This window comes from Eublepharis macularius, chromosome 2, assembly GCF_028583425.1.
Source record: "Eublepharis macularius isolate TG4126 chromosome 2, MPM_Emac_v1.0, whole genome shotgun sequence".
NCBI classification, from domain to species: Eukaryota; Metazoa; Chordata; class Lepidosauria; order Squamata; family Eublepharidae; genus Eublepharis; species Eublepharis macularius.
The window spans coordinates 216,580,952-216,596,181 of record NC_072791.1 but is presented as its reverse complement, the minus strand read 5'-3'; positions in this window follow the sequence as shown (position 1 = coordinate 216,596,181).

Sequence of the window (15,230 nt, the reverse complement as noted above, 5' to 3'; positions counted from 1 at the left end):
TCCTGAAGGGCGGTATACAAATCGAATGTTGTTGTTATCTGTAGCATTCCCTGCTCCACCAAAGTAGTAACTCTCTTTTACTTAGGATTTCTTTGAGCTTGTTGAAATTAGCTTTTCAAAAGTTCAGCCCATATGACTGACCATTCAGATTTCTGTTTCCTCAAAAGCTTAAATTCCAAAATGACATGGTCACTACTACCCAGGTGCCCATTAATTTCACCTTGTCATCCCATTCTTTTCTGTTGGTGAGAATCAGATTCTTGATAACAGACCTCCTTGTTTCCTCCTCCTAGAAAATGAAATTGTCAGCAAGCCAAGTCATGGTATGGGGTAGTTCTCCATATCGCTTCAACGTGAAATTCATCACCATCCCTTTAAACGTCTGTGAGCTTGGAACCAGTTTGGTGTAGTGGTTAAGAGCGACAGGACTCTAATCTGGAGAATCAAGTTTGATTCCCCACTTCTCCGTTCTTGGGAAACCAGTTTCCATAAGCAAATTCTGCATGGAGTCCCGTACATGTGGAATCAGAAGAGGAGATTTTACTCTTATTCACTATTTCAGACTAGCAACCAGAAGGCAAGGAGAATTTAATTCATAGTTTCAAGTTTGTCGGTCAGGGGTACTGGTATCATAGCATTCATTCAAAATGTTCTCTCCATTGTATTTGGTAACTGAAAAACATTCCTTCCTTTTTTGCATTTCTCTTCAGTAGACAGCTGGGAAGCTTCATAGGATGCCAAATGTGTACGACCTACATTAGTAATGGGAAGGAATTTGCTGAGATGAAGTATTGAGATTTTTGGCTTAGATTTCTTCTCTAGCGTTTTGTCCCAGAGAACAATGAAACAGATGCAATATTTTTCTGCTTCGTGGCATTTCAGAGCTTTGTTGATCTTCTCCTTGCTTCAAATAATCTCCTGATGGGGGTCCCTTCTGGGCCGAAACATTAATTGTGTGAAAGTTTTTTTAAAAAAAAAACGTATTTCTCCTTTTGCAGCAGTGGTATTAAATAAAGAGTCTCCAACCAGCCACATCATCATCAAACTTTAAATATATTATTGGAATTAGTTTGTTTGCATTTCGATGACTTCAGCATGCACTCGGGGATTCATTTTATTAGGCATTCATATTCTGTGAATTCTGTTCATTTTTTTAATAAGGATTAATCAAATCCCTTTTCAGCATGTGTGAAGCACTGAATACATCAAGCTGAGGCATACACATTTCAGTTGGTTTATATTAAGAAACAAAGGTAGACACAGCTTTAAAAAGAGAGCCTCGGACATTTTTGTTAAGTTATTTCATTATGGGGCATTTTTTTTTTAAAAGTATTACTCTGCAGTCCTAAGAACACTTTCCTGAAAGTAAATCCCTCTGAATAGGCTTGAGTAGGATTCTGAGTAGATCTTATTCTCTTACCCAATGGGAAGATTAAACTTGGGTACATCTCTTTTTTTTAAAAAAAAACCCTTGTAGACACAAGACTTTCAAAATGTTATGGTAAGCTCAGTTCTACACTAGGAGCTATTTCTAACGGGCCACTAGGCTTGCCAGCCTCCAGGTGATAGCTGGAGATCTCCCGGAATTACAACTGATCTCCAGGCAACAGAGATCAGTTTCCCTGGAGAAAATGGCTGCTTTGAAGGGTGAACTCTATGGAATTATACCCCGCCGAGGTCCCTCCCCTCCCCAAACACCACCCTCTTCAGGCTCCACCCCCCAAATCTCCAGGAATTTCCCAAACTGGACCTGGCAACCCTATGGGTTGCTGGTTTCAGGGCCAACCCCGACTGTGGCAACATTTAGGAAAGCGGTGGGAATAGAGTTTTTCTCAGGGCCAGTGCCACCACTGAGGCGGGCGCAGTGGGTGCTGGGGCGCCAGAGGGGGCGCCGGAGGGGGCACTTGGGGCAGAGGCACATGCCACAGAGCTGGCGTGCCTGGCCCGCAGCTGCTGCAGCCGGCCAGCCCCACACTGCCGCCGCCACCGCCACCGCCAAACACCCCCAGCCGGGCACAGCAGCCACGAGCCAGACACAGCAGGAGGCCGGGGCAGCGTGTGGAGCGCGTGCCGCCCCAGCCACCCACCGGCCAATGGGTCCGGCTTTGCTGTGTGATGACATCATCATATGGTGACGTCATCGCATAGTCCGGGGGGGGGGTGCGCACGCGGGGGTGACTGCGGATGCCAGAAACCCTGGCTCTGCTGGTGGATGTTCTCCCCTTTGTAACCTTTGAGGGTATCCAGCTACACGTGATTATCCCATTGGGAAATGTATACGGCCAGAGAGATACACACTGCATGATAATTGTTATACACAACACCACAAAATAGTCTTGTGATTTATGTGCATGTCAAATGCAGAAATCCGTTTGCATCCAGGGAGGAAGCACTCATTGTGAGCTTTTTTGTTTGCCCATTTTAGTTGCTGGTGTTTTTGATGCAGTTATTTCTTTTACAATGAGTAGATACCATTTATGTGAGGTCAATGCATATAAATCTAAAAACTGCAGACATTCAATGGGAAATCTTTAGGAGAAGGAAACAGCAAATGATGTGTGAATAAAGACATAACTGGTTCATTTTGCACAATGGTTCGTTAAAATGGGCATTTCAATGAAGAAGTTAAAATGGGCATTTTCAATGAAGAAATAGTGGAGATGTAAAATTTCCAAAATCAAGAGAAATGTTTAGAACCTTCCCAGGGCTTTTTCTTCTGGGAAAAGAGGTGGTGGAACTCAGTGGGTTGCCAGCACAGGGGGAAACTCCTGGCAGGAGGTGGTGCCCCGGTACTACATGCGCACACGCAAAGTGTGTGCACACTCCCAGGACCACACAATGGCATCACTTTGGGTCAGCTGGAACAAGGAGGGAGTTTTTTAAAGTTTACATCGCCGTCTGTGAAAATGGTCACATGGCCGGTGGCCCCGCCCCCTGATCTCCAGACAGAGGGGAGTTTAGATTGCCCTCGGCGCCACTCCCCTCTGTCTGGAGATCAGGGGGCGGGGCCACTGGCCATGTGACCATTTTCAAGAGGTGCCAGAACTCCATTCCACCGTATTCCAGCTGAAAAAAAGCCCTGAATCTTCCTATGTACCATTAAGAAACAATTTACACATCACAGCAAAGTGGTCCCTTTAAATGGCTCTATATGATGGCTATTTTATTGGGGCAAGTCATTCATTTAAAACAGGCACGTACAACAGGCACTTCTGTCACATGACTCTTTGCAGGCCTGTGATGATGTGGAGAAAAGCACCTGACCTACATGGCAATTCGTGGCACGTAAATGGCTCAATTTGTCATAGCTGTGGTATGGAGCAGTCAAAAGCTATTTCAATGTAGCATCCATAATATGTGAATCAGTCCCCAAGACAGCATTCAGGGAGCAAAAGAGATGTGCATTTCATTACTCTCAGTGAACTGTCACTGACATCTTTCGGGGGGGGGGCGGTGCCTGTCCTAGCACGAAGATGCCCATTGCAGTGGTTTGGAATCATGAAGGTAGACTTTTTTTTTTTCATATTGTGTCAAATTATGGAAAAATGGACTACTCACAAGAACAAGCAAAAAGGGGGCTGCCATGTTTATGCTGGCTGCATTTAACGTGGCTCAGGCTTGAGTGGATTCATATTTTTGCCCCAAACTGCTCTTGAAAGTTAAAAGAACTGCTGCATCAGAGCAAAATCCTTCTCAAGTAGCAGCCGACATTTCCAGAGCTTTGTGCAGAAGGCTATCCAATTTTCTTCCAGTTTTGCGGACACGTTGCATTCCTAATCCTGATCAAGCAACGTTTTCTAAAGACCATTGCCAAGAGGAAAAAATGCATAAACATGTCTACTGTACCAGCTGCAGAGGATTAACATGTAATGATTTATGAGGGATTGTGCAAGTTTCTCATAGCAAAACCAATAGAAAAAGGATACCCCCCCACACACACACACTTCACAAGCTGCTACTACAGCAACATGTACCAGCTCTTTGTTAAGAGAAAATGCACCATCACTGCAAGCAGGAACAGAGGAATAGCGTGAGTGGATGAGGCTTAATTGAGTGCAGATGAGGTTTCCCTGGGTGCAGAATCAATCAGCAGGAACCAAGGCTACCACTTTAAGAGAGATGAAGCTATCCCTTTTACCTGGTAGCAAAGATTTTAAAAATAGCAGAAACCATGAAAACCACAGCTCAAGGTTAACAGCATAATAAGATTTAGAAAGGAGACAGTGGTCCTGGCTGGAGCAAACAGTAAATTCAGGCCTAGAGTGGCCAACTGCCTTGAAGAAAATGGCTAAGCTGCAGTTGTTTTTAACTTAAACCATTTCTACTGTGCCTTTTACCTGTGGCTGTCAAAGTGGCTTACAATGCAGCAAGAAGCAAAACAAAACATCAACCGCATGAAATCATAGCCCTCAAAATAAAAGAATAGACAAAGTTTAAAACCAATATCAGAAAAGTATATTAAGGACCATTAAAAGACTAGGGAAACAGGATGTCTTTAACTATTACCTGAAAGCTGTCTGCACTAGTCAGAATTCAGGAAGGAATTCTTCAAGTGAGATGCCGCCACCAAGAAGACTATGCCCCTGATAACTACCCATCCCTCCTGTGATGGGCTTCTGATGATGATCTTAATGATTGGACAAGTTAATTTGCTTCCAGGCCATGTGCCAGAAAAACAAGGGGTACAATTGGGGCTGGTTTCTTTTCGTATCCTTAAAAAAAAAGCTGTACACCTCAGCCAAAAATACTAATGCCACCCCCATGCCCCCAAACCTGTCAGACCAGGTCTCCCAAAAGAACCCCCTGAAAGCAATGCAGGGGGTAAATTGCTCGTTTGCTCCAACGGAGGCCGGCAGACTTGCGCAGCACATCACGTGCAGCTGGAGAACGGCAATGGTGCATGGAGAACGGCAATGGTGCATGGAGAACGGCAATAAGCAGATTTAAGGTGAAAACCTGTAAGTAAGCAAATCCCTTCTGATTTCTAAGCATATGCGAAGGATTGGTGGGAGTTGAAGCTAAGAACGTGCGGATTTCTTCCCCTTCACGGAGTTTTGGAACTTGGCTGGTGCCCCCCCCCCAAGATGGCGACGAAAAAGCAGAGCCCTGCAATGAGTAAATCGGTGATGGCGATGTTACAGGGGAAGGGGGAAACTTTGGAAGAGATGGTCAGACGAGAGGTCTTTGAAGCTATGCAGCCCTTTGTAGCGAAGTTAAATGAAATGGGGCAAAAGGTTGATTCAGTGGAAAGCGAAGTGAAAACCATTAAAGAAACAGCGTCTGGAGCAAAGCAGTCTGCACGCGAAAAAGTAGTAGTCATGAAAGCAACAAGTAAAGAAGTAAAGCACTTGGAGAATCAAATAATAGGATTGCAAGTGGATCGTGCCCAAACGGTACTGCATCTTCAGAATGTAAAAGAGGAGCAAAGTGAAAATTTAAAAGATCTGGTGTCGGGACTTTTGGCGTCATTCGCAAAGGCAACTAAAGAAGAGTTAAAAAGCGATATTTTGGAAGTCTGTCGGACATCTTCAAAGTATGCAATGAAGCGTCAGCTGCCTCGCGAGATTATTATTGACTTTTCATCTAAGAAGACTCGGGACACCATCTTATATAATTCGTACAATGTGGACTTGGACTATTTGGGCAACGTTAAAATATTGAAGGATGTTCCATTTCTGACTTGTAAAAGAAGATTTAAGTATAAAAGACTTGCGGCTTTCCTGAGGAAATGTGATGTAAAATACAAATGGTTGTTTCCGGAAGGCGTCTGGTTCAGATATAAGGATCAAACCTACAAGATTACATCGGAAGTACAGCTGACAGACTTTTTGTTCAACCATCAGGAGTTTCAGCAAGAAGAAAGTTTAAAGTCTGAAGGGGAAAGTGGGGGGGAGGAGAGAACGAGCGCAGCTGTTGCAGCTGCGCAGAGAGAACTGAGACCGAGACGCGGGGGTGGGGGGGAGAAGAAGACCTGATCCTGAATATAGTCTGTATTGTATAAGATCTACCAATCTGATAGCATATTAGAAAGTTAACTTTAAAGAAAAATTGCAGCATGAAGGGAATACAAGACATGTAGAGTACTGTGCATTTTTTGTTTATACGTTGCTCTTCCCTTTTCCCCAGTCCCCCCTTTTTCCCTTATATCTTTGTAGTCTTTTGTAGTTTTTTATGTTAGATATTAAAAATAAAAAATTTAAAAAAAAAGACCAGGTCTCCCAAGAGGCAGCATTTTAAAATCTCCTAAAATAAATAAAATGGGGTTCTAACTAAACATGGGCACGAACAGGAAAAAAACCCGAACATGGTGTTCGTTGTTCGTTGCCATCCATGAACAATGGACACTGTCGAACATGATCCTGCCATAAGCATGTTCGTCGTTCATCGTTCATTGTTCGTTGTTCGTGCGGGCCAGCAGGCTCTCCTCCAGCCACCAAGATCCCTAGTGCACTACTCCCAAAAACCCTACCTGAGCAGGCATCAGGAAATGTTCCAATAATAAATAATAGCTTGGCCCCAGAGTCTGGCAGCAGCCCTGGAATCTGAAGGGGTAGATCCCTATCCCACCACACACACAGAAAATTCAAGCTCCAATGCACTCACCCTGTCTCTCTAACAGCAGCTGTCTCTCCTTGAAAGCTAGAGCTGGGAGCCCCCTCCCCCCTGCTCTTTTCCTCTTGTAACAAATTTGAAGCTCCAGTCCACATAAGGACAATGAAAAAGACTTACCAACAAGATTATGAGTATGGAGTGTAAAGTATTATCTTGGAATGTAAATGGACTAAACTCACCAAATAAGAGGAAAAATATTTTTCACTGGCTACTAAAACAAAAATGTGACATTGTTTGTTTGCAAGAGACCCATATCAGAAAGCAGGATGTAAAATATTTAAAATCTGGAAAACTGGGCAAAGACTTTGTAGCGGCCTCCAACAAGAAAAAAAGAGGAGTGGTGTTGTACATAAAAGAGGAGCTACAGCCAAAATTTGTTATGAGAGATGTGGAAGCTAGATTTGTAGCAGTGGAATGTATTTGGAATTTAAAGAGAGTGTTGGTAGTCGGACTTTATGCACCTAACGGTGCAAAAGAAAGCTTCTTTGAGGATTTAAGGAAGCATTTAGACGATCTTGCATATGACCAGATAATTCTTGCTGGAGACTTCAATGGAGTGACAGACTTGGAACTAGACAAAAAGACTACAACGGCACAAAAGAAAAGAGGACTATTACCAAAGCTTTTTTTTGAGTTGATTCAACAAGAGACTCTTGAAGATGTATGGAGGAGAGAATATCCTAAAAGCAGACAGTTTACTTTTTATTCTGCAAGGCATTCTACATTATCAAGAATTGATATGATCTGGGCCTCAAAAGACTTAGCATTATGGACTAAGGAGGTAGAAATAATGCCTATGGTAGGCTCAGATCACAACCCAATTATGTGGAAATTTGGAAAAAAGAGAAAAAGGAAAGCATGGAGAATAAATGAGGACTTGTTACAGGAAAGAGAGAATATAGAAATATTGAGAAGAGAGACAAAGTTTTTTATACAATACAACGTGAATAAAGAAGTACCAACCAATAAAGTTTGGGATGCTTACAAGGCGGTTGTAAGGGGCATACTAATGGACTTAAATGGTAGAGCAAGAAAGAAGAAAGAGGAGAAAAGACAAGAGATTGAGGAGAAAATAAAAGCCAAAGAAATACAGCTAAAAAAGAGACCAAGGAAAAAGAAGGTATACCAGGAAATTAAAATACTTCAAGAACAGCTAACAGCAATGAGTAATAAAGAATTGGAGTGGAACCTTAAAAGACTGAATCAAAAAGCGTTTGAGGGTGCTAATAAACCTGGGAAGTACCTGGCATGGCAATTGAAGAAGAAAAGGGAAAAGAAGATAATAAATAAAATTTGCGAAGATAACAAAACGTATTTGGAGCAGGCTACCATTAGTAGAGCCTTTTATAAATTTTACGCTAAGCTGTATAATAAAAAAGAAGTAAACAAAGAATCAATAGCGTCATATTTGGAGAAAACCAAACTTCCAGAAATCTCGGAAGCTTGGAGAAATAAGTTGAATAGTGAAGTAACTGACGAGGAAATAAGTAAGGCAATACAATCTGCAAATCTAGGAAAGGCGCCAGGGCCAGATGGACTTACGGCTAAATTCTATAAGACAATGGCTAATGAACTGGCACCATTCCTAAAAGAGGTGATGAATGGGGTTTTAAGGGATCAAAGGATTCCAGAAACTTGGAGTGAAGCGAATATATCATTGATCCCAAAAGAGGGCCAAGACCTGACTAATGTGAAAAATTATAGACCTATATCGCTACTCAACAATGACTATAAAATTTTTGCGAAGATATTGGCGGAGAGATTGAAGGGGTGGCTCTCGGAAGTCATAGAGGAGGAACAAGCAGGCTTTTTGCCAGACAGACAAATAAGAGACAACTTAAGGACAGTGATCAATGCTATTGAATATTATGACAAGCGTTGTGACAAAGAGGTTGGTTTCTTCTTTGTAGACGCTGAAAAAGCGTTTGACAATTTAAACTGGGACTTTATGTTTGCCACTATGGAAAAGCTACAATTGGGAGAAAGATTCATCAGAGCAATTAAGGAAATTTATAGAGACCAGACTGCAGCAATCGTGGTGAATGATGAATTGACCAAGAAATTGACGATAAGTAAAGGAACAAGACAAGGTTGCCCGTTATCTCCATTGTTGTTCATTTTAGTATTGGAGATTCTGATGATACAAATACGTCAAGATGATGAAATTCGTGGAATAAAAATAAAGGACTATTCATACAAGGTCAGAGCATTTGCGGATGACATAATGTTAATTGTAGAGGACCCATTGGAGAACATGCCAAGAGTGATAGATAAGATCAAGGAGTTTGGAGACTTGGCAGGTTTCTTCATTAACAAAAAGAAGTCAAAGATATTATGCAAAAATATGACTAAGCAGAAACAACAATTGTTAATGGAAACAACGGATTGTGAAGTAACAAGTAAAGTGAAATATTTGGGAGTCGAATTAACTGCAAAGAACATAGATCTATTCAAAAACAATTATGAAAAACTATGGACTCAGATAGAGAGAGACTTGATTAAATGGAATAGATTGAATTTGTCATGGTTGGGCAGGATTGCAGCAGTTAAGATGAATGTGTTACCAAGAGTAATGTTTTTGCTACAGACAATACCAATCATCAGAGACTCCAAACAATTTGAAAAATGGCAGAGGAAAATATCAGATTTTGTTTGGGCAGGCAAGAAGCCTCGAGTGAAAGTGAAAGTTTTACAAGATGCAAAGGAAAGAGGCGGAATGCAACTGCCCAATCTGAGACTTTATCATGATGCAATCTGCCTAGTTTGGTTGAAAGAATGGATGACATTAAAGAACAAGAAACTATTAGCCCTAGAGGGATATAAAAAAATATTTGGATGGCACGCATATTTATGGCATGACAAAGTAAAGGTCAACTCGATGTTCCTGCATCACTTTGTTCGGAGAAGTCTATACATAATCTGGAAGAAGTACAGAATTTATCTACAAGAAGGAACCCCTTTGTGGGTGGTTCCATATGAGGTGATAGACCCGAGAGCTGTTGATAATGAACAACAATGTTTAACGTATAAAGAAATAACTAAAACTGAAGCATCCAAACTTAGAATAAAGACACAAGAGGAACTATCACCTAACTACGATTGGTTCCAGTATAGACAGATCAGAGACTTATATAATTCGGACTCTGTAAAGGGAGGTATACGAATAGAGAACTCGGAACTAGAGCAGACCCTTCTTAAAGAAGATAAGAAAAGAATATCCAAGGTATACCAAGTACTGTTGAAGTGGTATACCGAGGACGAGATAGTTAAAACACAAATGGTGAAATGGGCTATAAATTTTAATAAAGAAATAACAATGGAGGCATGGGAATACTTGTGGAAAACTACAATGAAGACAACGACATGTATTAATATCAAAGAGAACATTTACAAAATGATCTATCGTTGGTACATGACACCAAAGAAGATTGCGCTAGGGAATTTGAATACTTCTAATAAATGCTGGAAATGTAAGAAGCATGAGGGCTCCCTCTATCATATGTGGTGGTCGTGTGAGGTAGCCAGGCAGTACTGGGGGGAAATAATAAGAGAAATGAGTGAAATTTTACAATTTCAAATTAATAAGAACCCAGAACTCCTGCTACTGAACTTGGGAATGGAGGGAATTCCAGCCCAACACAGGACGTTGATATTTTATATGACAGCATCAGCTAGACTTTTGTATGCGCAAAAATGGAAAGTACAAGAAGTGCCAACTATTGAAGATTGGACTTACAAATTGCTGTATATGGCTGAAATGGACAAGATGACAAGAAAACTGAGAGATCTGGACTCAGGGCAGTTCAACACAGACTGGGAGAAGCTGAAACAATACCTGGAGAAGAAATGGGAGGTGGGAGGAAAACTGTGGCAGTTTGAGAACTACTGAAGTATTGAAGTAGAGGGGGGAGACTTTACCGGGGGGAGAAGAGATAAATGTGAATTAATAAGCAGTCAGATTAATAGATTGACATATATATAGATATATATAGGTTAACAAACAGAACATAGAGAAAATAATTAATTATAAGGACTAAATATAAGGAGCGATTAACTAACAATATTTTCTTTTTTTTCTGATAAGTTTTGTACCAAACTGAATGTCTGAAGATATAGATGGGTCAAATTGATTGACTACTTGAGGAGAGATATATAGAACTATTATAAAAAGATAGAATGAGTAATATATATAGAGAATAAGTCAAATTGTTTGATATAAACGAATGTATGATCTATATGGTTTATGATATATAGAAATATCTGAAATTGAAAAATTGGGATAAATTGTTTATCTAAGATGGAAACAAAGACTTACAGTTTGGGCATATAATGTTAAAAATAGTTAAGGATGTACTGCTTAGAATAATGGAGAATATATATTTGTTTTAGATAGAGGAAGCTAATAAAAGTAAGGGAAAGGGGACAAAGGGTTGGAAAGCTGTTGGAAGTCAACAAAAAGGGGGGGGAAGGGAGGGGGTTAGAGATGAAAAAATTGGGGAAAATTGAATGTAAATGTGGAAATAATGGATTCTAACCCAATAAAATTTTTCCAAAAAAAAAAAAAAAGAAGCTCCAGTCCACACTTGGAAGGAACACCTGCCTATCAAGCTAAATTGGGCTTAGATTGGGGTTTCCAGGGCAACAGCAGGAGTTCAGACAGAGTTCAGACAATCCCTGCCTGAGTTGCCGTGGGAATTGATTGCAGGTGCCAGACTGTCTGGCTTGATGAACAGCAATGAATGAGGCTTGCAACAACCACCTGTTCGTTTAGAATGGGGCCTCACGAACAGCTTGTTCGCGAACAGCAGATTGGGCTGTTTGTGGTTTTTTTTAGTTTGTATTGCTGTTCATGCCCATATCTAGTTCTATCAAACTGATCAAACCCTCTTTGAGAGGTTCCACAAGTGAACCTGTGCTGGACTCTGCCCTCTAACTTCAAGGGCTGCCTCCCCAAGTCCCACCAAAGTCCATTATGTTTCTTCATGAGTTGGCAACAATATAATATTCAAGAACAGGGACCCATTAAGCAGAGATTAATGCAGACTTGATGGCAAAGTGGTCTGGGGCATGTTCTGACTTAAGGTGGAGTGCTAGTTTGATATGTATATCATATACAAAATGACAGAGTACCCGCTGAAGTCCATTCACAGAGTATCCTTTTGGTATCTCTCCACTGAGCATTCTGTACCAAAGATGTGCCGAGGCATGTGCTGAGGCAGAATTAGGGAGAGGCTGGGAAGCCTCTGATGGTATTCTGTCAGGGGATCTCAATCCAGCTCTGAAATTTTTGGCACTTTACAGATGTTCTTGAAAAGGTTTCCAGGGACTTCATCAACTAGACTTCTTTTGTGGGGGAGGGGAAAGGAGGGGGGTCAATTATTCTCCATTCTTCATTACATCAAAATTTATTACTTATTTATGTCATTTATAGTCCGTCTTTCTCACTGAGATTCAAGGCAGATTACATAGTGTGAGATTAGTACAATAAATAAAGGATATTTCCATACAGTGTCAATGACATTTCCATAAACAGTGCCATAGGATAAATAAATACAAGTTTACAAAGACATAGCATTAGCAAGGATCCAATACAGAGCCGAAGAACTGCTGAAACAGAACATAATCAATTCTAGGACTGACATTAGATAACAAGAAACACAAGTAGTATATAGGAGTACATATTTAAAGCAACAGACAATATGTAAGGCAATATAGTGGTAAAGTCTATGGTCCCTAACTTATTAGTGAAGCATCTGAGACCCCCTTGGTACAATACAAAAGACTTTTTGAATAATTTGCTTTTGCATCGTTTACGAAAAGCCAGGAGAGTGGGGGCTCTCCTGACCTCCTCAGGCAGGCCGTTCCACAGGGTAGGGGCCACCACAGAGAAGGCCCGTGTACAGGCTGCTGTTTTGTCCATGTGCAGGTTACCCCTGCAAGAGACCCTGTTCAGATGAGCGAAACTGCCGTGGAAGAACATAGGGAGGGAGGTGGTCATGTAGGTATGCTGGCCCAAAGCCGTGAAGAGCTTGTATGTAATAACCAATACCTTGAATTGAGCACGGTAACTGATAGGTAGCCAATGGACTGTCCATCCTACAATGGACTGTAGGATGGGCGTGATATTCATGCTCCTGCTTGCTCCTGCTAACAGTCGAACGGCAGCATTTTGCACTAATTGGAGCCTCCAAGTTAACTCAGATGGGAGAACTATGTATAAGTACATTATAATAGTCAAGTTTTGATGTTACCATAGCATGGATCCAAGTGGCCAGGTCGGCCATGTCAAGGTAAGAAGCCATCTTCCAGGCTAGAGTGAGATTGTAGAAAGCATTTTTTGCAGCTGGCTTAACTTGTTTTTCTAATAGTAGCACTGGATCCAGTATAACCCCTAGGCTCTTAATCGAGTCTGCAAGGGTCAGACGAATGCTATCCAAAGTAGGGAGTACAATGTCTTTCAATATCTCTGGCTTCCCAACAAGCACCTTGGCCGTTTCCACACAGCTTACCTTGTTCCGGAAAACAGCGAAATCTCACGCAATTTCATGCGATAACAGCGTCTTCTCGAGCGATTTCATGCGAGATTTCGCTGTTTTCCGGAACAAGGTAAGCCATCTGGAAACGGCCCTTGTCTGGGTTCAATTTCAATTTGTTATTTTTCAGCCATTTCACCACAGCTGTCAGGCAGCGATCTAAGATTTCTACTGCATCCTGTGGAGACCTAGAAAGCGAGATATAGAGTTGGGTGTCATCTGCATATTGGTGACATCCAACTCCATAGCTGTGAATGAGTTCTCCTAAAGGAGGTTGAATAACATGAGAGATAAGATTGTGCCCTGCGGAACCCCACAAAATAGCCCATTCTGGACACAGCTGAAACAGGATAGCATGGTCTACTATGCCAAAGGCTGCAGATAGATCCAGGGGGAGCAATAATGAAGAATGGCCTTTGTCTATATTCAGACGGAGATAATCCACTAACACTACTAGTGCTGTCTCTGCCCCATACCCTTGTCTGAATCCAGACTGGAAAGGGTCTAGAGTGCTAGAGTTTTCCAAGAAGATCTGGAGTTGGTCAGCTACTGCTCTCTCAATCACTTTGCCCAGAAAGGGTAGATTAAAGACTGGGCGATAATTGGCCACATCAGTTTTGTCTAGGGATGTTTTTTTAATTAGCGGATGGATAATTGCCTGTTTGAGTGGCTGGGGGAAGGTGCCCTGAGTTAGCAATTGAATTACAATAGATCTCAGTGGTTCGCTTGTGATCTTTACTTGATTTTAACAGCCAAGATGGGCAAGGATCAAGTGCCCAAGTAGGGGCTTTCATAGAGCCAAGCTACAAGTGACTTTTTTCACGCATAGAACACTTGATTGTTTTCGCAAGTATTCCTGGGAACTGAAGTCCGAGTGTCCTTCCCCTCTCTGTTAGAATCGCTGCCTGAAGAGCCAGAGAAAGCCAGCTGCAGCAGCAGCTTTTGCAAATCCAGAGCAGCTCCCTGAGAGCAAGATGCCCAGGGAGAAAGCTGCAGCTGCCCACCCCCAAAGATCGTTGAGAGCAGGCTTGTGACTGGAGGAATGATTTGCAAAAGCTGTTGCTGCAGCCAGCTTTCTCTGGCTCTTCAGGCAGCGATTCTAACAGAGAGGGGAAGGACACTCGGACTTCAGTTCCCAGGAAAACTTGCAAAAATGATCGTGTTCTACGTGTGAAAAAAGTCACTTGTAGCTTGACTCATAGAAGCCAGGATCCTGTTGAGGTCTGTCATTGTAATTGGTTCAAAGCAGTCCAAATGTAGGCCAGATGGCGTGAGACCTTTGAAGCAATCTAAACTCCCCTCTGTCTGGAGATCAGGGTGTGGGGCCACCAGCTATGTGACCATTTTCAAGAGGTGCCGGAACTCCATTCCACCGCGTTCCAGCTGAAAAAAATCCCTGTCTGGGGGCCTGATATAGTTTGTGTTTGCTTAGAAATCAAAACAAACAAAAACATGGGCTCTTAGTGTTAGGGTACAACTGAAGGGTAAAGAAAAATTCTGGTAGAGGATGAAACATTTTCTGCCTTACTGGTTTGATATCATGAATTCCCTTGAAGATTCTGTTGGCAACCAGTTAAGTCAGAAAACTCCCGTATGGATCTCTACTTCCTAGGTTTTCAACTACACCAAACTGAAATGACATATTTAGGCAATTTAAAATGCTCAGCTGCTCTGCTGTATTACGCATGATGGGGGGGACCCCAGGCTTTAGCTACTTCTCTTCTGCCAGTGCTACATCATAGCAATACTGAGATGGCTCACATATTTACTCTCACTAATTTAGACTTCAAAATCCAGCATGCAATTCAAGTAGATAGACCAGGGTGACAAGAAATGCACTTGGCCAATGTTACTACATGTTATCCCGGATATCGATCTTTGTAATTAAAACCAGAAATAAAAATAACTCATGGACGTACTAGCAACTTGACAAGCACGGCACAATGTTTAACATGAAATGGGATACCGTGCAACTAAGAATTGTTGTGAAACCCATCTGACAAATTCACTAATTATATACTATGAGCCAGGAGCTGGGCATGGATCAGTTACTGTCCATGCTAGTAAACAAACGACTGTTGAAGT